Raw genomic sequence first — 21,231 nt, 5'->3', positions numbered from 1 at the left:
CGGTGGCGCCACTTAAGGAGCGCAACTTTTGTCACGCCACAAAAAGTTGAACTTGGTTCTACTTTGTTGCGTCATTTTGCCTTCTCCACAATCGAATAACGTCATTCGATTGCTACCTCGCGGCTGGATTCAAACCTTTCTAGTGCATATTCGTTCGCAGATAGTGCTTTTGTTTGTGCGTTTGCTATTAATATGTCGAAAAAGTGGTCAACAGCGACAATTATGAGATTCTTGGAGGTGTATCAAGAGCGAGAATGCCTTTGGAACTGTGGTGTCACCGCCAGACACCACACTTGCTAGGTGGTAGCTTTAAATCGGCCGCGGTCCATTAGTACATGTCGGACCCGCGTGTCGCCACTGTCAGTGATCGCAGACCGAGCGCCACCACACGGCAGGTCTTGAGAGACGTACTAGCACTCGCCCCAGTTGTACGACGACTTTGCTAGCGACTACACTGACGAAGCCTTTCTCTCATTTGCCGAGAGATAGTTAGAATAGCCTTCAGCTAAGTCCATGGCTACGACCTAGCAAGACGCCATTAACCATTTCTAGAGAGAGTCTCACTTGTATTATCAAGAATGCTGTATACAAATGATGGATTAAAGTTAAGTATTCCAGCAGCCATGTAATTTTCTTTATAGCATTCATTCTGTATCCTGTTTCAGACCTCACTCCAGCCGCTTGAGTTAAACGCATGCATTTCGGCCTTCTCTAGCTATATAGCAGGAACCACAAAAGCGAATCATACAAAAACAGAAATTTGAGAGATGCTGCATACTGTTGACTAAACAGTATGTGTGAATATGTACCTGGAATTGATGTTGCTACAACAAAATTAAAAATTCGAAGCATACGAAATGCTTACATGAATGAACATGAAAAAGTACTGAAATCACTTAAGAGTGGTGCGTCTACAGACGGTATTCATAAACCCAGCCTTGCTTGGTTTGAAGCTGCAGATCGGCTCTTAAAACATTTAGTTGAGACAAGAGAGACGAGAAACACTTTGGTAAGTAATATTTTACATTTATAATGTTTCCAAAACATCTTATTTAATAATATGTACAGCCGTTTAATCAGCTGTGACAGGTAATGCCATTTTGCAAACTGCGCAGTTATGAAGAATTTGTGGCGTCCTGTGTGAACGGTAGCTCACAGCGCCACTTCAGAATGACTTGACTTGTGGCGATACTTTCGTTGCGTGTGTGAACCCGGCTTTAATCAATGAATACAATAAGATTCTAATATCTTGGAAGAGTGGCATGTCTGCAGAAGATGCCAAATTGCCAACTCTTGGGTAGTTTGCCGATGCAGATAGCATTTTCGTCGCCGAGTGTTATTTCTTTTGTAAATGTGTTTGTGACCCCCGATATATCTCTGCGCAAAATCTGTTTTCGGATCCAACATGTAGGTTTCGTCTTCCATGTATTTAACTTTTGTCACAGCTCTAAAGCAATAACCTGCACATTCGTATTCACCCACATGATTTCGGTTTACGCCATATTGAAAGTTGTGTAGCTACGTAGAATTTGTGGCGTCTTGTGTAAACGTTAGCTCACGAGGCCACTACTGAAAGGCACAAACCGTGGCACCACATTTGTTGCGTGAGTGAAAACGGCAGTCAGGTTCACACACGGTTATGGACTTAGAACTGCAACAAAAGTTAAATAAAAAGAAGGCGAAACCCAAATGCTAGCTCCGAAAATAAATTTTCAGTAATAAAATGAACACACACTGAAATCAAATAACGTACAGCAACGATTACTCCATGACATCTGCAACCGAATGCCCGTGTTTCGAAATACTGACACCAGGGAGCAGAGATGGAAGGGAAGTAGCGCGACAAAGTACAAGCACGTTTAACTTTGTCTGACATGACAAAAGTTACGTCTCTTAAGTTGGGCCTTATCCGGGTTTACACATGCATCTAATGTGGCGCCACAGCTTGTGCCTTGCTGTAGTGGCATCGTCAGCTACCTTTCACACAGGACGCCACAAACTCTACGTAGTTACAAAGCTTTCGATATGGCGTGAATTAAAATCGTATGGGCGGATACGAATGTTATGGTACAGGTTAGAGCCTTAGAGCTGTGACAATAGTTAAATACAAGGAAGACCAAACCCAAATGGCGGATCCGAAAATAGATTTCGCACAAGGATGAATCAGGGGCAACAAAAGCATTTATAAAAGAAATAGCACTCCGAGACGAAAATACTGTCTGCAACAGCAAAGTATTAAACAAAACATCACAAGATTTTAGAATCTTATTGTATTCATTGATATAGGAATTTCGAATAGCTAATTTTTAGTTTAACAGCTGCCACATCACACTCTGGAGCTATTTCCTACATACAATTTACGATTTATACAATGCTTGGTCTCACAAATTACAAAGTTTATACTACTAGCTTTTTTGGTAACATATATTAAGTTTATTTATTTATTCATTCCTGGGATATGTCATTAGCTTGCACACACACATACACTGGTGCAAAAAATCAGACATAGGTTGCTGTTCTTGTAGTTGTGGAAGCTTCGAAAGTGTACCTGCCGACCATTAAAATAAGAACACACTAAATCGAATGGAGTACAGCAGCAATTACTGCACGATAATTGCAACAGAATATTCGTGTTTCGAAATCCTACCAGCAGGTAACATTGGTGGTAGGAAAGTGGTGCAACAAAGTACAACCAAGCTCAATTTTTTGTGAAGTGGTAAAAGTTGCATCTCATAAGTTTCGCCACAAAAAACTGGGAGTTCACACATGTAAATGCAGTATGCCCCTAGCTGTGGCGACGCTTTTTTCCATGTTTGAACCCAGCTTTAAGGTCTGAAGAGGATTTGATAGACCAGTTAAACATGGCGCCTGGAAAACATCTGTTACAGTATGCGATTTCAGGCTTTCCCAGCGTATTTCCACTATGAAATCTCTACGGGTTATCAGCCGAGTGGCGTCGTCTTCTAGTCGCAATGTTTCAATGGACTGCGTATCCATCATCTTAAGGCAAAGTGTCAGGATGCTCTCTCTCTCTCTCACCTTTTACTTTCCCCTCCTTGGGGAAGTGTATAGAGGAGTTTGTAGCCTGCTGGCTTTTACTACACAATGTGTGTTGTGAATGTGTGATTGTCTTTGACTGTTTTGGCTGTCTGTGTGTTGTGTTGGTGTTCTGGTGGTGTCCAGTACTTGCCTGAGGTTTGTGAGATGTTTGGTACTTTAAGGATTAAGGATTGCTGTTAGGCTCTGGAGATTTTTGGGATTTTCCTCATCGACTTAATCATGGAAGATCGTCATGGGGCGTTTGTGCTTATCGTGGGATATGCCATACCAACCTAAGGCGTGGAGCTCTCGTAGAAAGCCCTTTCCAGATCCTGGAATCTTTCATTGAGGAGTGGGAATTTGGCAGCGGCGTGCAGGTCGTCTGTGGGGAATCCCATGGGTAGGTGCAGTGCCCTCCTGAAGGTGCGGTACTGCAGCCTCTGGAATTTGTCCAGGTTCTGCTTTGCCGTGTATCCCCAGACAGGGCAGCATACTCTATTACTGGCCATATGAGGGCCTGATAGACATTTAGTCCTACAGAGGAGGGAAGAGAGCTGGTTGCGTTGAGGACTGGGTATAGGATGGACATTCTGGCGCAGACCTTCGTGTGGATCTCATCTATATGGGTTTTCCACGTTAGTCTCGAATCCAAGGTTACGCTGAGATACTTGGCAGATCTATGTCAGGGGAGTCGGGATCCATGTAGCAGCAGGTGAAGGGGAGGGGCGGGGGGGGGGGGGGCATGAGAGAGTCCATGTCTCCTGTGTCTCTGGGTGATCAGCATAGCCTGTGTCTTTTCAAAGTTGATGGTCATGTGCCAGCGATGGGCCCAGGTTTCTGTGTTATCTAAAACCATTTGTAGCCTACGAATGACCAGGTCCTTATTCACATTACGAATGTAAAAGGCGGTATCGTCAGCGTACTATGCAGTGTGCATCAGGGGGGCCGCTGGAGTGTCCGCAGTGTACAGACTGTACAAAACAGGCCCCAGGACCGATCCCTGTGGCACCCCAGCACGAATACCCCTTTTGGTGGAGGTGGCTGTTTCTACCTTGACAGAGAAGGCTCTATTCGTGCGATAGCTTTGGATTAAACTAACAATGCTCCCAGGGAACTCTTGTGTGTATAACTTGTGCAGTAGCCCTTTACACCATACTGAGTCGAAGGCTTTGGCTACAGCAAGTAGCACTAACCCGCAGTAGCCTCTGTGGTTAAAGCCCTCTGTGACTGCTTCCACTAGCCTCATGATCTATTGTGGGGCGGAGTGCTTCTGTCGGAATCCGAATTGGAAATACGGCAAAAGTCGCTCGTTGGTGATGTGGTCTCGTATGGGAATAAGCAGGAGGGGCTCACAGATCTTGCTGAGGGTTGGCAAGAGGCTAATCAGCCTGTAGCGCTGCAGGAATAAAGGGTCTTTCCCTGGTTTGTGTATCGCGACCACTTCCTCGTGTTTCCATTATGCTGGGAACTCGTGGGTACGAGTAATCTCATTGAAGACTTTCGAGAGGTGTTCGATAGCCAAGGGCGGGAGGTTTTTAACTAGTTGGTTGGTGACACTGTTGTGTCCTGGCGCCTTTTTTGTAGGGAGGGACGTCATTACTTTTGCCACGTATTTGGGGGCGAAAAGTGTGGGTTAGTCCTCTGGGTCCTCCTCAGTATTGAGTAAGACAGCCAGTCGACGACAGACTACCTCTTCATGTTCGTCATCCTGGGGTCCAGCCGCTTGAAACTGCTTCTCAAAGGTATCGGCAAGGGCGTTTGCCTGTTCAGCATGGCTCTAAGCCAGACCCCTCTCACCATGCAGTGGCAGCATCCTAGTGTGTCTCTTCGTAAATTGTTTGGTTGCCTGCCATAGTGTGTGATCGTCTACTTTGAGGGCTGTGAGGCGGTTTTGCCATTGCTGGTTTCTGTGCTCATTGAGCGATACCTTCAGCTCTCTCTGTAGACGTTTGAGCAGCCTCCTGGCGACTTTATTTCTGGTGATCTTCCACTCTTTTGCCACTATGTTCTTGTGACGGATTTAGACTAGTAGGTGTTCCGGAAGCTGTACTTGTGGGGGCGGGCCATCCCTTTGTGGGGGAGTGGCATCTTCTGCTGCCTGTAAGATGGTTCCTTTTAGGTCTTGTAGCGCTTGTTCTACTGTTTCAGCAGTAGGTAGCGGAGCGCGAGTGATATCAGAGGCGACAGTTTCTCGGTATTGCTCCCAGTCTGTACATTTGTAGGACATCTGGTACCGTGGGAGCGCTACCCATTCTCCCACAACGACCTCTAGAATCACTGGGTTGTGGTTGCAGGACATTCTGTTGATTGTCCTTGCGGCCACAAAGCCCGCGATCCTCCTAGTAAGGGCTATGTCTACATCTACATCTACGTGATTACTCTGCTATTCACAATAAAGTGCCTGGCAGAGGATTCGATGAACCACCTTCATGCTGTCTCTCTACCGTTCCACTCTCGAACGGCATGCAGAAAAAACGAGCACTTAAATTTTTCCTTGCAAGCCCTGATTTCCCATATTTTATCGTGATGATCATTTCTCCCTATGCATTTGGGTACTAACAGAATGTTTTCGCAATCGGAGGAGAAAACTGGTGATTGAAATTTCATGAGAAGATCCCGTCGCAACGAAAAAAGCCTTTGTTTTAATGATTACCACTCCAGTTCACGTGGTCTGAGACATTATCTCCCCTATTTCGCGATAATACAAAACGAGCTGCCCTTCTTTGTACTTTTTCGATGTCATCTGTCAGTCCCACCTGATGCGGATCCCACACCGCACAGCAGTACTTCAGAATAGGGCGGCAAAGTGTAGTGTAAGCAGTCTCTTTGGTAGACCTGTTGCACCTTCTAAGTGTTCTGCCAATGAATCACAGTCTTTGGTTTGCTCTACCCACAATATTATCTATGTGATCGTTCCAGTTTAGGTTATTTGTAATTGTAATCCCTAAGTATTTAGCTGAATTTACAGTCCTCAGATTTATGTGACTTATCGCATAATCGAAATTTAGCTGATTTCTTTTAGTACTCATGTGAATAACTTCGTACTTTTCTTTATTCAGGGTCAACTGCCACTTTTCGCACCATACAGATATCTTACCTAAATCATTTTCCAAGTCGTTTGGCTCATCTGATGACTTTACAAGACGGTTAATGACAGCATCATCTGCAAACAATCTAAGACGGCTACTCAGATTGTCTCCTATGTCGTTAATATAGATCAGGAACAGTTGAGGACCTATAACACCTCCTTGGGGAACGCTGGATATTACTTCTGCTTTACTCGATGAATTTCCGTCTATTACTACGAACTGTGATCTTTCTGACAGGAAATCACGAATCCAGTAGCCTATCTGAGGCGATACTCCGCATTCACGCAGTTTGATTAAAAGACGCTTGTGAGGAATTGTGTCGAAAGCCTTCTGGAAATCTAAAAATATGGAATCAATTTGACATCCCCTGCCGATAGCACTTATTACTTCATGAATATAAAGAGCTAGTTGTGTTTCACAAGAACGATATTTTCTGAATCCGTGCTGACAATATGTCAATAAATCGTTTTCTTCGAGGTATTTCGTAATGTTTGAATACACTATATGCTCTAAAACCCTGCTCCAAATCGACGTTAGTGATATAGCCTGTAATTCACCGGATTACTCCTACTTCCCTTTTTGGGTATTGGTGTGACTTCAGCAATTTTCCAGTCTTTAGGTACGTATCTTTCTGTGAACGAGTGGTTGTATACAGGGTGTTACAAAAAGGTACGGCCAAACTTTCAAAATGGTTCAAATGGCTCTGAGCACTATGGGACTCAACATCTTAGGCCATAAGTCCCCTAGAACTTAGAACTACTTAAACCTAACTAACCTAAGGACATCACACACACCCATGCCCGAGGCAGGATTCGAACCTGCGACCGTAGCAGTCCCGCGGTTCCGGACTGCAGCGCCAGAACCGCTAGACCACCGCGGCCAGCGGGACAAACTTTCAGGAAACATTCCTCACACACAAATAAAGAAAAGATGTTATGTGGACATGTGTCCGGAAACGCTTAATTTCCATGTTAGAGCTCATTTTAGTTTCTTCAGTATGTACTGTACTTCCTCGATTCACTGCCAGTTGGCCCAATTGAAGGAAGGTAATGGTGACTTCGGTGCTTGTGTTGACATGCATCTCATTGCTCTACAGTACTAGCATCAAGCACATCAGTACGTAGCATCAACAGGTTAGTGTTCATCACGAACGTGGTTTTGCAGTCAGTGCAATGTTTACAAATGCGGAGTTGGCAGATGTCAGTTTGATGTAAGGATTAGCACGGGGCAATAGCCGTGGCGCGGTACGTTTGTGTCGAGACAGATTTCCAGAACGAAGGTGTCCCGACAGGAAGACGTTCGAAGCAATTTATCGGCGTCTTAGGGAGCACGGAACATTCCAGCCTATAACTCGCGACTGGGGAAGACCTAGAACGACGAGGAAACCTGCAATGGACGAGGCAATTATTCGTGCAGTTGACGATAACCCTAATGTCAGCGTCAGAGAAGTTGCTGCTGTACAAGGTAACGTTGGCCACGTCACTGTATGGAGAGTGCTATGAGAGAACCAGTTGTTTCCATATCATGTACAACGTGTGCAGGCACTATCAGCAGCTGATTGGCCTCCACAGGTACACTTCTGCGAATGGTTCAACCAACAATGTGTCAATCCTCATTTCAGTGCAAATGTTCCCTTTACGGATGAGGCTTCATTCCAACGTGATCAAATTTTAAATTTTCACAATCAACATGTGTGGGATGACGAGAATCCGCATGCAACTGTGCAATCACGTCATCAACACAGATTTGCTGTGAACGTTTGGGCAGGCATTGTTGGTGATGTTTTGATTGGGCCCCATGTTCTTCCACCTACGATACCATGATTTCATACAGGATACTCTACCTGTGGTGCTAGAACATGTGCCTTAACAAGTATGACACAACATGTGGCTCATGCACGATGAAGCTCCTGCACACTTCAGTCGAAGTGTTCGTACGCTTCTCAACAACAGATTTGGTGACTGATGGATTGGTAGAGACGGACCAATTCCATGGCCTCCACGCTCTCCTGACCTCAACCCTCTTGACTTTCATTTATGGGGGCATTGAAAGCTCTTGTCTATGCATCCCCGGTACCAAATGTAGAGACTCTTCGTGCTCGTATTGTGGACGGCTGAGATACAATACGCCATTCTCCAGGGCTGCATCAGCGCATCAGGGATTCCATGCAACGGAGGGTGGATGCATGTATCTTCGCTAACGGAGAACATTTTGAACATTTCCTGTAAGAAAGTGTTTGAAGTCACGCTGGTACGTTCTGTTGCTGTGTGTTTCCATTCCATGATTAATGTGATATGAAGAGAAGTAATAAAATGAGCTCTAACATGGAAAGTAAGCGTTTCCGGACACATGTCCACATAACATATTTCCTTTCTTTGTGTGTGAGGAATGTTTCGTGAAAGTTTGGCCGTACCTTTTTGTAACATCCTGTATAATTGCTAAATATGGAGCTATTTGATCAGCATACTCTGAGAGGAACCTCACTGGTATACAATCTGGACTGGAGGCCTTGCCTTTATTAAGTGAGTTAAGCTGCTTTGTTACACCAAGGATATCTACTTCTATGTTTCTCATCTTAGCAGTTGTTCTTGATTGGAATTCAGGAATATTTACTTCGTCTTCTTTGGTGAAGGAGTTTCGGAAAACCGTGTTTAATAACTCTGCTCTAGTGGCACTGTCATCAGTGACTTCACCGTTGTTATCACGCATGGAAGGTATTGATTGTGCCTTGCCACTGGAGTGCTTTATGTATGACCAGAATCTCTTTGGGTTTTCTGCCAGATTTCGAGACAGAATTTCGTTGTGGAAATTATTAAAAGTATCTCGCATTGAAGTACGCGCTATATTTCGAACTTCTGTAAAACTTTGCCAATCTTGGGGATTTTGCGTTCTTTTAAATTTGGCATGCTTTTTTCGTTGCTTCTGCAACAACGATCTGACCTGTTTTGTGTACCATGTGGGATCAGTACCATCACTTATTAATTTATGTGGTATATATCTCTCAATTGCTGTTGATACTATCTCTATGAAAAAATTTCCACAACTTTTCTACACTTACATGATCAGAACGGAAGGAGTGAAGACTGTCTCTTAAAAAGGCTTTAAGAGCATTTTTATCAGCTTTTTTAAATAGATATACTTTGCGTTTCTTTCTGTTGGTAGTAGGTGTTACGGTATTCACCCTAGCGCCAACTGCCTTGTGGTCGCTAATCCCTGTACTCGTCACAACACTATTTGTCCAGGATTATTTGTTGCTAAAAGGTCAAGTATGCTTTCGCAACCATTTACGTTTCGAGTGAGCTCATGAACTAATTGTTCAAAATAATTTTCTGTCTAACACATCAGGCCTACCTCCATTTTTTGGAAAATGTGTGGGCACAACCGGACCCCATGTTTTGAAGTGGTAGTCACACGCTATTCGTTGCAGTTTGGCGCCTGCTCTGGAGGTTACTCTAGAGTTTCAGTCGGGGAGTTTGGCATCGAAGCCGCCCCCCTATTATGAGTTTGCCTTCAATTTGCACTAGAGCAGCTATGTCTCCCTCGTCTATCTCGTCTTGCGGGGGTCGGTAGATTGCAACAATTGTTAGAGGTCCGGTGGCAGTGGTTACTTCCACGGCCACTGACTCGATTTTATTGGTAGCTGGTAAGAATACCTGGTGGTGGGAGATCCCTCTTTTTATGTATATGGCCACTCCTCCACCTTGGATTGGCCTGTCTTTATGGTAGCTAACGTAGTTGGGAACTGTCGCTTTTATTCCCAGTTTTAGGTGGGTTTCCCCCATCATGTATATGTCGACGGAGAACTTCTTTATGAGTTCTCTGAACTCGACTTCTTGCTTAACAATGCCGTCTGCGTTAAGGATGCACATTGTCAGGCCTTGGATATTTGGTCATCTATCCATGATGAGGTTTTGTAACTACTGAGAAAGTCACAGAGGGGAGCGGCTGCTGGACTTTTGCCTGAAGGGCAACGAGGATCTGAGTATTATGCTTCTGGGCCTCCCTGAATTCCTTCATCATTTCCATGACGAGCTCCATGGTCTGGACCATAATGCCTAATAATTGATCTGAGGGTGTGGACTGAGTGTGGGGTTCCCTAGAGGTTCCTCTGTCTTGCTGGACCTGATCATTGTTGTGTTTTTCCCAGTGTCGTTCTTGCGTGTGTTTCTGGTGTTGTGGTGACAGGGCTTGTGTCGATTTCTCGACGTTTTCGTGGCTCTTTGCTAGAAAGACCACTTCGGCATATGTTGCCCTTGGAGTGTCAGGCATTGGTTTTACCCAAGTCTTGTCTGTGTGTGTTGTCCTGTTTTGTCTCTCTGTGTGGTTTGATGGGGTGGCAGTGTCTTGTTTTCGTGTGTGGGGCACGACCTTCACACCCTTTGTCTTCTGTGTGTGTTTTTTGTGGACCTCGCAGCCTTGGTACTCGGCCGTGTGGTTTTTCCCACACAGTGCGCACCGCATCTGTGGGTCCATGTGTTTTATTGTGCAAGTCCTGGTGTGGTGGGGTTCAGCGCAAAGGCATCTGGCAGTGGGCATCAATGTGATCCAGTTCCTGACACTTGAAGCACTGCACCACCTTGTTCTTGCAGCAGAGCAGCTCTGTGGTGACAGGGACTGCCAGAACAGCTTTTATCTCGCGCCTGTTCTGTGGTATGTCGGACAGAGTGACTTGGAATAATGGCCACTTACTCTCTGCCCCATTTTGCCCATCTGCTCGACGGTTTCGACAACAAATCCCTGGGCAGTCAGGTCTGTCTTGACTGCCTGGGCCGAGAGCCATCTGGGGAGGTCCCTAATGACGATGTTTTTGTTCCTTGTCTTGGTGGTGGGGAACATGTAATACGGTATATTTTTGTCTGTGAGGGCCTTTTTAATGATGTTGTACTTTTCTATGTTGTGTAAAGTGATATTTTGAGTTGTGTTTTGATCAAGTCGTGGAGTTCTTCGTAGTTGTTGGGAAACTCTGCGATGATCGGTGGGAGGCGTATGATGTTCCATTTTGTGCTGTTGTTTCGTCTGTTTCGTCTGACACATCCGCCACAGCCTGAAACCTGTTCGGGGTGGGTTCCACTCCCCAAGCAGGTGGAAGTCTCGGTTGGCGAAAGGTTTTTCTCGCCAGCACAAAACCCTCCAAATCCTCCCCAGTTTCCTGGTTCCCTTCCAGGGCAAAGACAGGTGCTGTCGGTGGCTCAGGAACCGTGGGCTCCTCAGGGGTAGGGGTGGGGCGATTTGGGTTCGGGTGGGATTCCTGCTCTTTTTATGTTTGTCTTTCCTATCCTTCTTTGCACGCCGCTGATTCGAGGACGTGCTCTTGAGTGGGGCGATCTGAGGAGAACTGAGATCGGGTAGGGGGTTGGGTAGCAGTTGTGGATTTGGGAAGGATTTTGGTCGGTAGACGAGACTTCTGCTTGCCATTTAGATCGAGGATGTGTTCAGAGAGACGATTTTGGGCGTTGGTAAGCAGGAGCAGGAGAGAGGAGGAAGGGCGGGGATCGCAAATACTGACAATGTAGTTGTTCGTTTGTGTTCTACATGTGTTTTCCTTCTGTGTACATGTTGCCATGTCCAGATAGGAAAGGGGGGTTGCTACCAAGGGACTTCGAGTTAAAACTTTTGTTGCCACCACTGGGTTTCCCAGTTGCATTGCTGGCCATAATAGAATGATCGCAGACGCGGAATTCTCGACGGAAGTGGCGGAAAACCTTTCTTTGGTTCCACAGAGCGCTTCCAGATCCTGGCCTAGTTTATCCTTATTCTTCTGGGGGGGCGGGGGGGAGGGGGGCGGGCAGAGCCTAGCTCTGCGGCAGCCAAAGTGTTCGAAACGGCCGGCGGCGCGGCCCGCAGCAACAAGAAAACGTGCCTTGTGTCGTCAGCGGAAAGAAACCGCTGAGACCCCAAGGCACCACCCGAGCTCGACATACCACCTCGACGAAAAGACACGACAAATCTACTGTCGGACGACGCCATGCAAAACTTCTCAAGTGCCGTTTTGTTAAGCTGCGAGACCTTGGTGCAAGTGCCCATCAATGTTTTAATAAAAATAAAGCTGGAAAACACTCCTGGTTGTACACCCGTGCAAGCGGGGGACTATGGTTGACGTGAGCTAGTTAGTGCAACAGATGCTCCACGCTTGACTGCTAATCAGCGATTGTCGGGGTGCTGCTGCTCTCATCTGTGTGAGGGGGAGTTTGTAGCCTTTCGGCTTTTACTCCCCTGTGTACGTGTGTGTGTGATTATATCTGTAGTTTTTTGGTGTATGTGAAATGTGATGACTGTTCTGTTTGTGTCTGGTATTTGCCTGAGGTTGGCGAGATTTTTGGTGTTATGTGGGAAGGAGCAGGATCAGGGATTGGATATTGGGATTTTCTCTTCGAGTTAATCGTCGAAGATCGTCATGGGGCGCTTTTGCTTGTTGCGGGACATGTCATACCGATCTAGGGAGTGGAGGAGGGCGTTTCCTGATCTGGAAGAACCCTCATAGAAGGCCCTTGCCAGATCCTAGAAACGCTCTCTCAGGAGTGGGATTTCGGCTGCGGCGTGCAGATCATCTATGGGGGGAATCCAAGAGGTAAATGCAATGCCCTCCTGAGGGCGCGGTTCTGCAGCCTCTGGAGTTTGTCCAGGTACTTCTTTGCCGCGTATCCCCAGACAGGGCACACATATTCCATTACTGGCTGGATCAGGGCCTGGTACACATTTACTCCTACTGGGCAGGGAAGGGAGCTGGTGCAGACCTTCATGTGGACCTCGTCTATGTGGGGTTTACACATAAGACGAGAGTCCATAGTTACGCCAAAGTACTTGGCGGTTCTGCGCCAGGGGAGTTGGGTTCCATTTAGGTGAAGGTGGAGGGGAGTCGTTGAGAAAGTTCGCGCCTTCCGAGCCTGCGGGTAATCAGCATAGCATGCGTCTTTTCAGAGTTATTGGTGATGCGCCAGCGACGGGCCTAAGTTTCTGTGTCGTCTAAAACCCTTTGTAGCCTACGGATGACCAGGTCCTTGTTCGCATTTCTCGTGTAGAAGGCTGTGTTGTCCGTGTACTGTGCAGTGTGCACCAGGGGGGCCGTTGGGGTGTCCGCAGTGTGCAGGCTGTACAAGACGGGCCCCAGGACCGATCCCTGTGGCACCCCAGCACATATACGCCTTTCGGTGGAGGTGCCAGTTTCTACTTTGACGGAGAAAGTTCTATTCGTGAGATAGCTTTTGATCAGCTGAACTATATTTGTGTGTACAACTTGTAGAGTAGCCCTCTATGCAATACTGAGTCAAAGGCTTTGGCTACGTCTAGTAGCACTATCCCACAGTAGCCTCTGTGGTTGAAGCCCTCTGTGGCTGCTTCAACCATTCTCATGACCTGTTGTGGGGCAGAGTGGTTATGCCGGAACCCGAATATGAAATCCAGCAAAATTTGTTCTCTGGTAATATGTTCTTGTATGGGTCTTAGTATGAGGCGCTCAGACATCTTGCTGAGAGTTGGCAAGAGGCTAATCAGCCTGTAGTGCTGCAGGAATAGAGGGTCTTTCCCTGGTTTCTGTATCGAGACCACTTCTGCATGTTTCCAGCAAGCTGGGAACTCGCGGGGTCGTGTAATCTCGTTGAGTACGTTCGCGAGGTGTGTGATCACTGTGGGTGTGAGATTTTTGACTAACTGATTGGTGACACTATCATGTCCAGGTGCCTTTTTTGTAGAGAGGAACCTAATTAGTCTTGCCACATCCTTGAGGGCAAAAAGTATGGGTTTGTGCTCTGGGTCTTCCTCAGCATTGAGGAAGACAGCCAGTTGACGACTGACTACGTCTTCATGCTCTTCATCCTGGGGTTCTGCCACTTGAAACTGCTTCTTGAAGCAGTCGGCGAAGGCGTTGGCCTTCCCAGCATGGCTGTAGACCAGACCCCGCTCGCCGAGCTGTGGCGGCATCCTAGCGCGTCTTTTTGTGAACTGTTTGGTTGCTTGCTATAGTGTATGATCGTCTGCTTTGAGAGCTGTGAGGCGGTTTTGCCATTGCTGGTTTCTGTGCTGATTGAGCGCTACCTTCATTTCTCTCTGTAGACGATTGAGCAGCCTCCTGGTGGCCTGATTTCTGGTAATATTCCACTCTTTTGCCACTCTGTTCTTATGTCGAATTTGAGCTAGCAAGTTTTCCGAGAGCTGTATTTGCGGCGGTGGGCCATCCCTTTGTGAAGGAGTAGCCTCTTCCGCTGCCTGCAAGGTGGTGCCTGTTAAGTCTTGTAGCGCTTGTTCTACTGTTTCGGCAGTAGGTGGCGGAGCGCGAGCGATATCAGAGGCGACAGTTTCTCGGTATTGCTCCCAGTCTGTACGTTTGTAAGATGTCTGGTACCGTGGGAGTGCTACAAATTCTCCCACATCGAGTTCTAGAATCACTGGGTTGTGGTTGGAGGACATTCTGATTATTGTCCTTGTGGTCACAAACCCTGCGATACTCCTAGTGAGTGCTATGTCTAACACGTCGGGCCTACCACCATTTTTTGGAAAATGTGTGGGCTCAACCGGACCCTATGTTTCGAAGAGGTGGATGCGCGCTAGTTGTTGCAATTTGGCGCCTGCTCTGTAGATTACTCTAGAATTCCAATCAGGGCGTTTGGCATTGAAGTCGGCACCTATTATGAGTTTGCCTTCAATTTGCCCTAGAGCAGCTATGTCTCCCTCGTCTATCTCGTCTTGTGGGGGTCGGTAGATTGCAACAATCGTTCAATCGTTAGGTGTCCGGTGGCAGTGGTTACTTCCACCGCCACTGCTACGATTTTGTTGGTAGCTGGTAAGAATACTTGGTGGTGATGGATCCCTCTTTTTATGTATATGGCCACTCCTCTGCCTTGGGTTGGCCTGTCTTTACGGTAGCTAACGTAGTTGGGAAGTGTCGCTTTTGTTCCCGGTTTTAGGTGGGTTTCCCCCATCATGCATATGTCGATGGAGAACTCCTTTATGAGTTCTCTGAACTTGATCTCTTGATTTACAAAGCCGTCTGCGTTAAAGGCGCACATTGTCAGGCTTTGGATGTTTGGTCGTCTGTCCATGATGGGGTTTTGAAACTACTGAGGAAGTCGCAGAGGGGAGCGACTGCTGGACTGCTGCCTTAAGGGCAACGAGCATCTGTGCGTTTTGCCTCTGGGCCTCCCTGAATTCCTTCATCATATCCATGACGACGTTCATGGTCTGCACCATAGTGCCTAACATCTGATCCGTGGGTGTGGGCTGTGTGTGGGGTTCCCTAGGGCTTTCTCTGTCATGGTGGACCTGGTCGTTGTTGCTATGTGTTTCCCGGTGTTGTTCTTGTGATGGTGTCTGGTGTTGTGGTGAAGGGGCTACGCTTCAATGTCTTCTCGAAGGACAAACCACTTCCGAGTAAGTCGCCCTTGGTGTGTCCGGCCGTGGTTTTACCCAGAGCTTGTCTGTGTATGTTGCCATGTTTTGTTTTCTTGTGTGTCTGGATGGGTTCGTGGTGTTATGTTTGCGTGTGTGGGGGGCGGCTACGCTGCCTGTTGCCTACTGTGAGTGTCTTTTGTGGACCTCACAACCTTGGTAACCCGCTGTGTGGTTTTTACCACACAGCGCGCACCTTATTTATGGGTCCGTGTGTTTTAGTGTGCACGTCCTTGTGTATTGGGTCTCGGTGTCGGGATGCTGCTGCTCTCATCTTTTACTTTCCCCTCTTTGGGGAAGTGTGGGGGGAGTTTGTAGCCTTTCGGCTTTTACTCCCCTGTGAACATGTGTGTGTGATTGTTCTATAATTTTTTGGTGTCTGTGATATGTGATGACTGTTCTGCCTGATGTAGGCGAGATGATTGGTGTTATATGGGAAGGAACAGAATTAAGGGATTGGATGTTGGGATTTTCTCTTTGACTTAATTGTCGAAGATCGCATAGGGCCCTTCTGCTGGTCGCGAGACATGTCATACCGACCTAGGGAGTGGATGAGGACTTTTCCTGATCTAGAAGAACCTTCATAGTAAGCCCTTGCCAGGTCTTGGAATCGCTCTCTCCGGAGTGGGATTTCAGCCGCGGCATGCAGATCATCTATGGGGAATCCAAGGGTTAAATGCAATGCCCTCCTGAGGGCACGGTTCTGCATCCTCTGGAGTTTGTCGAGGTGCTGCTTCGCCGCGTATCCCCAGACAGGGCACGCACATTCCATGACTGGCCGTATCAGGGCCAGGTACACGTTTACTGCCACTGGGCAGGGAAGGGAGCTGGTTGAGTTCAGGATTGGGTATAGGATGGACATTCTGGCGCAGACATTCATGTGGACCTCGTCTATGTGGGGTTTCCATGTGTGACGAGAGTCCAAGGTTACACCAGGGTACTTGGCGGTTCTGCGCCAGGGGAGTAGGGTTCCATTTAGGTAAAGATGGAGGGGGGGACGTTGGGAAGGCTCGCGCCTTCCGAGCCTGTGGGTAATCAGCATTGCCTGTGTCTTTTCAGAGTTGATGGTGATGCCCAAGTTTCTGTGTCATCTAAAACCCTTTGTAGCCTACGGATGACCAGGTCCTTGTTCGCATTTCTCATGTAGAAGGCTGTGTCGTCTGCGTATTGTGCAGTGTGCTCCAGGGGGGCCGCTGGAGTGTCCACAGTGTACAGACTGTACAAAACGTTCCCCATGACCGATCCCTGTGGCACCCCAACACGAATACGGCTTTTGATGGAGGTGGCAGTTTCTACTTTGACAGAGAAAGTCCTATTCGTGAGACAGCTTTTGATTAGCTTATCTATGCTCCTAGGGAATCCTTGCGTGTACAACTTGTATAGTAGCCCTCTATGCCATATTGAGTCAAAGGCTTTGGCTACATCTAGTAGCACTATCCCACAGTAGCCTCTGTGGTTGAAGTCCTCTGTCGCTGCTTCAACCATTCTCATGACCTGTTGTGGGCCAGAGTGGTTCTGCTGGAACCCAAATTCGAATTCCGGCAGGAGTTGCTCTCTGGTAATACGTTCCTGTATGGGTTTTAGCAGGAGGAATTCATAGATCTTGCTGAGAGTTGGCAAGAGGCTAATCAGCCTGAAGTGCTGCAGGAATAGAGGGTCTTTTCCTGGTTTGTGTATCGCGACCACTTCCGCATGTTTCCAGCAAGCTGGGAACTCGCGGGATCGTGTAATCTCGTTGAGTACGTTCGCGGGGTATGTGATCGCTGTGGGTATGAGATTTTTGACTAACTGATTGGTGACACTGTCATGTCCAGGGGCCTTTTTTGTAGAGAGGGACCTAATTACTCTTGCCACGTCCTTGCGGTCAAAAAGTATGGGTTCGTCCTCTGGGTCCTCCTCGGCATTGAGGAAGACAGCCAGTTGACGACTGACTACCTCTTCATGTTCTTCATCCTGTGGTTCTGCCGCTTGGAACTGCTTCTGGAAGGAGTCGGCGAGGGTGTTGGCCTTCCCGGAATGGCTGTAGACCAGTCCCCATTCGCCGTGCAGTGGCCACATCCTAGCGGTTTTTTTTTGTGAACTGTTTGGCTGCTTGCCATAGTGTATGATCGTTTACTTTGAGAGCTGTGAGGCGGTTTTGCCATTGCTGGTTTCCGTGCTCATTGAGCGCTACCTTCAGTTCTCTCTGTAGACGATTGACAGGCCTCCTGGTGGCCTGATTTTGGTGATCTTCCACTCTTTTGTCACTTTGTTCTTATGTCGAATTTGAGCTAGCAAGTGTTCCGGGAGCTGTATTTGCGGTAGTGGACCATCCCTTTGTGGACGGGTGGCTTCTTCCGCTGCCTGCAAGGTGGTGCCTGTTAGGTCTTGTAGCGTTTGTTCTACTGTTTCGGAAGTAGGTGGCGGAGCGCGAGCGATATCAGAGGCGACAGTTTCTCGGTATTGCTCCCAGTCTGTACGTTTGTACGACGTTTGGTACCGTGGGAGTGCTACCCATTCTCTCACATCGACCTCCAGAATCACTGGGTTGTGGTTTGAGGACATTCTGTTGAATGTCCTTGCGGCCACAAACCTTGCGATCCTCCTCGTGAGTGCTATGTCTAACACGTCGGGCCTGCCTCCATTTTTTGGAAAATGTGTGGGTTCGACTGGACCCCATGTTTCGAAGTGGTGGGTGCGCTGGTTGTTGCAGTTTGGCGCCTGCTCTGGAGGTTACTCTAGAATTCCATTCAGGGTGTTTGGCATTGAAGTCGCCACCTATTATGAGTTTGCCTTCAGTTTTCCCTAGAGCAGCTATGTCTCCCTCATCTATCTGGTCTTGTGGGGGTCGGTAAATTGCAACAATTGTTAGGGGTCCAGTGGCAGTGGTTACTTCCACCGCCACTGCTTCGATTTTGTTGGTAGCTGGTAGGAATACTTGGTGGTGGGGATCCCTCTTTTTATGTATATGGCCACTCCTCCGCCTTGGGTTGGCCTGTCTTTACGGTAGCTAACGTCGTTGGGAACTGTCGCTTTTATTCCCGGTTTTAAGTGGGTTTCCTCCATAATGCATATGTCGATGGAGAACTCCTTCATGAGCTTTCTGAACTCGACCTCTTGATTAACAATGCCGTCTGCGTTAGAGACGCATATTGTCATGCCTTGGATATTTGGTCATCTATTCATGATGTGGTTTTGATACTACTGAGGAAGTCGCAGAAGGGAGCGACTGCTGGACTGTTGCATGAAGGGCAACGAGGATCTGTGTGTTCTGCTTCTGGGCTTCCCTGAATTCCTTCATTTCCATGACGAGGTTCATGGTCTGCACCATTACGCCTAACAACTGATCCATGGGCGGGGAGGGGGGGGGAGTGTGTGTGGGGTTCCCTAGGGCTTTCTCTGTCATGGCAAACCTGGTCGTTGTTGCTGTGTGTTTCCCGTTGTTGTTCTTGTGATAGTGTCTGGTGTTGTGGTGATTGGGCCACACTTTCATGGCTCCTCGGAGGAGAAACCACTTCCGAGTAAGTCGCCCTTGGTGTGTCCGGCCTTGGTTTTACCCAGGCCTTGTCCATGTGTGTTGTCATGTTTTGTTTTCTTGTGTGTCTGGATGGGTTCGTGGTGTTTTGTTTGTGTGTGTGGGGGGCGGCCTTTGCGCCCTTTGCCTGCTGTGTGTGTCGTTTGTGGACCTCACAGCCTCGGTAACCCGATGTGCGGTTTTGGCCACACAGCACGCAACTTATCTGTGGGTCCATGTGTTGTAGTTTTCATGTTCTTGTGTCGTGGGCCTCGGCGCACTTCCTGCATCTTATTGGCATGGTGCAGTAGGCAGCGATATGGTTTAGGCCCTGACACCTGAAGCACTGCACTGTCTCGTTTTTACGGCGCAGCGGTTCAGTGGTGACAGGCACAGCCAGGACCATTTTTATCTCCATTTTGTTTTGGGGGATGTCCATGAGTGTGACCTGGTATAGTGGCCACTTGCTGTTAATGTTGCCCATCTGCTGGACGGTCTTGACGACGTACCCCTGGGCAGTCAAGTCTGTTTTGATTGCCTGGGGGGACACTCGTCTTAGGAGGTCTGTTATCACTAGTTTTCGTTGCGTGTTTTTGTTGTGGGGAACGTGTAGTGGGGTATGTTTTTGTTATTTAAAAGTGTCTTGACTGTAGTGTAGTTTTCAAGTGTATGTACTGTGATTTTTATTTGGTCTCCACCGGCAGGTTTTGCCTGGAAACTGCCTCCCCCGATTTCTGCTTTCAACAGCTCAAAGAGTTCTTCATAGTTCTGAGAAAACTCAGCGACAATCGGGGGGAGGTGGTGGGTGACTTGATTCTGTGTTTGTGTTTCTGTTGTGTTGTTTTGTGTTGTCTCTGGCTCATTAGCCACCGCCTGAAATCTGTTTAGGGTGGGTTCCACTCCCCGGGCCGGCGGAAGCCTCGGCTGGCGAAACATTTTCCTCGCCAGCACGAAACCATCCGAATCCTGCCCGGTTACACGGTTCCCTTCCAGTGCCGTTGTTTTTTGGTCCCCTCCCAGGGCGACAACAGGTGCTGTCAGGGGCGCAGGCTCCTCAGAGGGTGTGGGAGTGGTTGGGGTATGGGTGGTGGACGTTTTCTTACTCTTGGACTTGGAGTGCCTATCCTTCCGGTCTTTCCTTGCACGCCGCTGTTTTGTGGAAGTGGATTTGTGGGGTGGGGGGGGGGGGGATTTTAGGAATTTGGTTCGGGTTGAGGGCTGAGTTGAGATGGTGAGTTTCGGGAGGATTTCAATCGGCAGATGGGACTTCTGCTTGCCTTTATTGAGGGACTCTATGAATTCGGAGAGTTTGTCTTGGGCGTTGGCAAGCAGAATCGGTGGTAGAACGAGGGGTGGAGGGGCGGGATCGCAAGTACTGATGATGTATTTTGTTGTCGGCGTACTGTGTATAACTGCATTATTTGGTGTATTTCTCGCCATGTCGGGAGCGGAAAGTGGGGCTGCTGCGAAGGGGGTGCCAGTTACAGCCATTGTTGACACCGTTAGGTAGCCCGGCGGCATTGCTGGCCCTATTATCCTGGTGGACGCGGAGGTCTGATCGGGCAGGTAGGTTGGAAAATTTAAAAAGGGAAATGGATAGGTGAAATTTAGATACAGTGGGTACTAGTGAAGTTTGGTGGCAGAATGAACAAGGCTTCTGGTCAGGTGAAAACAGGTTTATAAATACAAAATCAGATAGGGGTAATGCAGGAGTAGGTTTAATAATAAATAAAAAATTAGGAATTCAGGTAAGCTACCACAAACAGCATAGTGAATGCATTATTGTGGCCAAGATAGATACAAAGACCTCACCTGCCACAGTAGTACAAGTTTATATGCCAACTAGCTCTGCAGATGATGAAGAAATTGAAGAAATGTATGATGAGATAAAAGAAATTATTCAGGTAGTGAAGGGAGACGAAAATTTAATAGTCATGGGTGGCTGGAATTCGACAGTAGGAAAAGGGAAAGAAGGAAACATAGTAGGTGAATATGGATTGGGGCTAAGAAATGAAAGAGGAAGCCGTCTGGTAGAATTTTGCACAGAGCATAACTTAATCACAGCTAACACTCGGTTCAAGAATCGTGAAAGAAGGTTTTATACATGGAAGAAGCCTGGAGATACTGGAAGGTTTCAGATAGATTACATAATGATATGACAGAGATTTAGGAACCAGGTTTTAAATTGTAAGGCATTTCCAGGGGCAGATGTGGACTCTGACCACAATC

At 47.5% G+C, this 21,231-nt stretch overlaps 1 protein-coding gene across 2 annotated transcripts in view; it reads left to right on the top strand.

The window, feature by feature from the left end:
- The window catches only part of LOC126091941 (probable phospholipid-transporting ATPase IIB), a 501,129-nt gene that overhangs the window by 204,764 nt on the left and 275,134 nt on the right, over positions 1–21,231 (top strand). The window lies entirely within an intron of this gene.

This window comes from Schistocerca cancellata, chromosome 7, assembly GCF_023864275.1.
Source record: "Schistocerca cancellata isolate TAMUIC-IGC-003103 chromosome 7, iqSchCanc2.1, whole genome shotgun sequence".
NCBI lineage: Eukaryota > Metazoa > Arthropoda > Insecta > Orthoptera > Acrididae > Schistocerca > Schistocerca cancellata.
The sequence above is the reverse complement of the archived record's forward strand: the minus strand, read 5'-3'. Positions and strand labels throughout refer to the sequence as shown.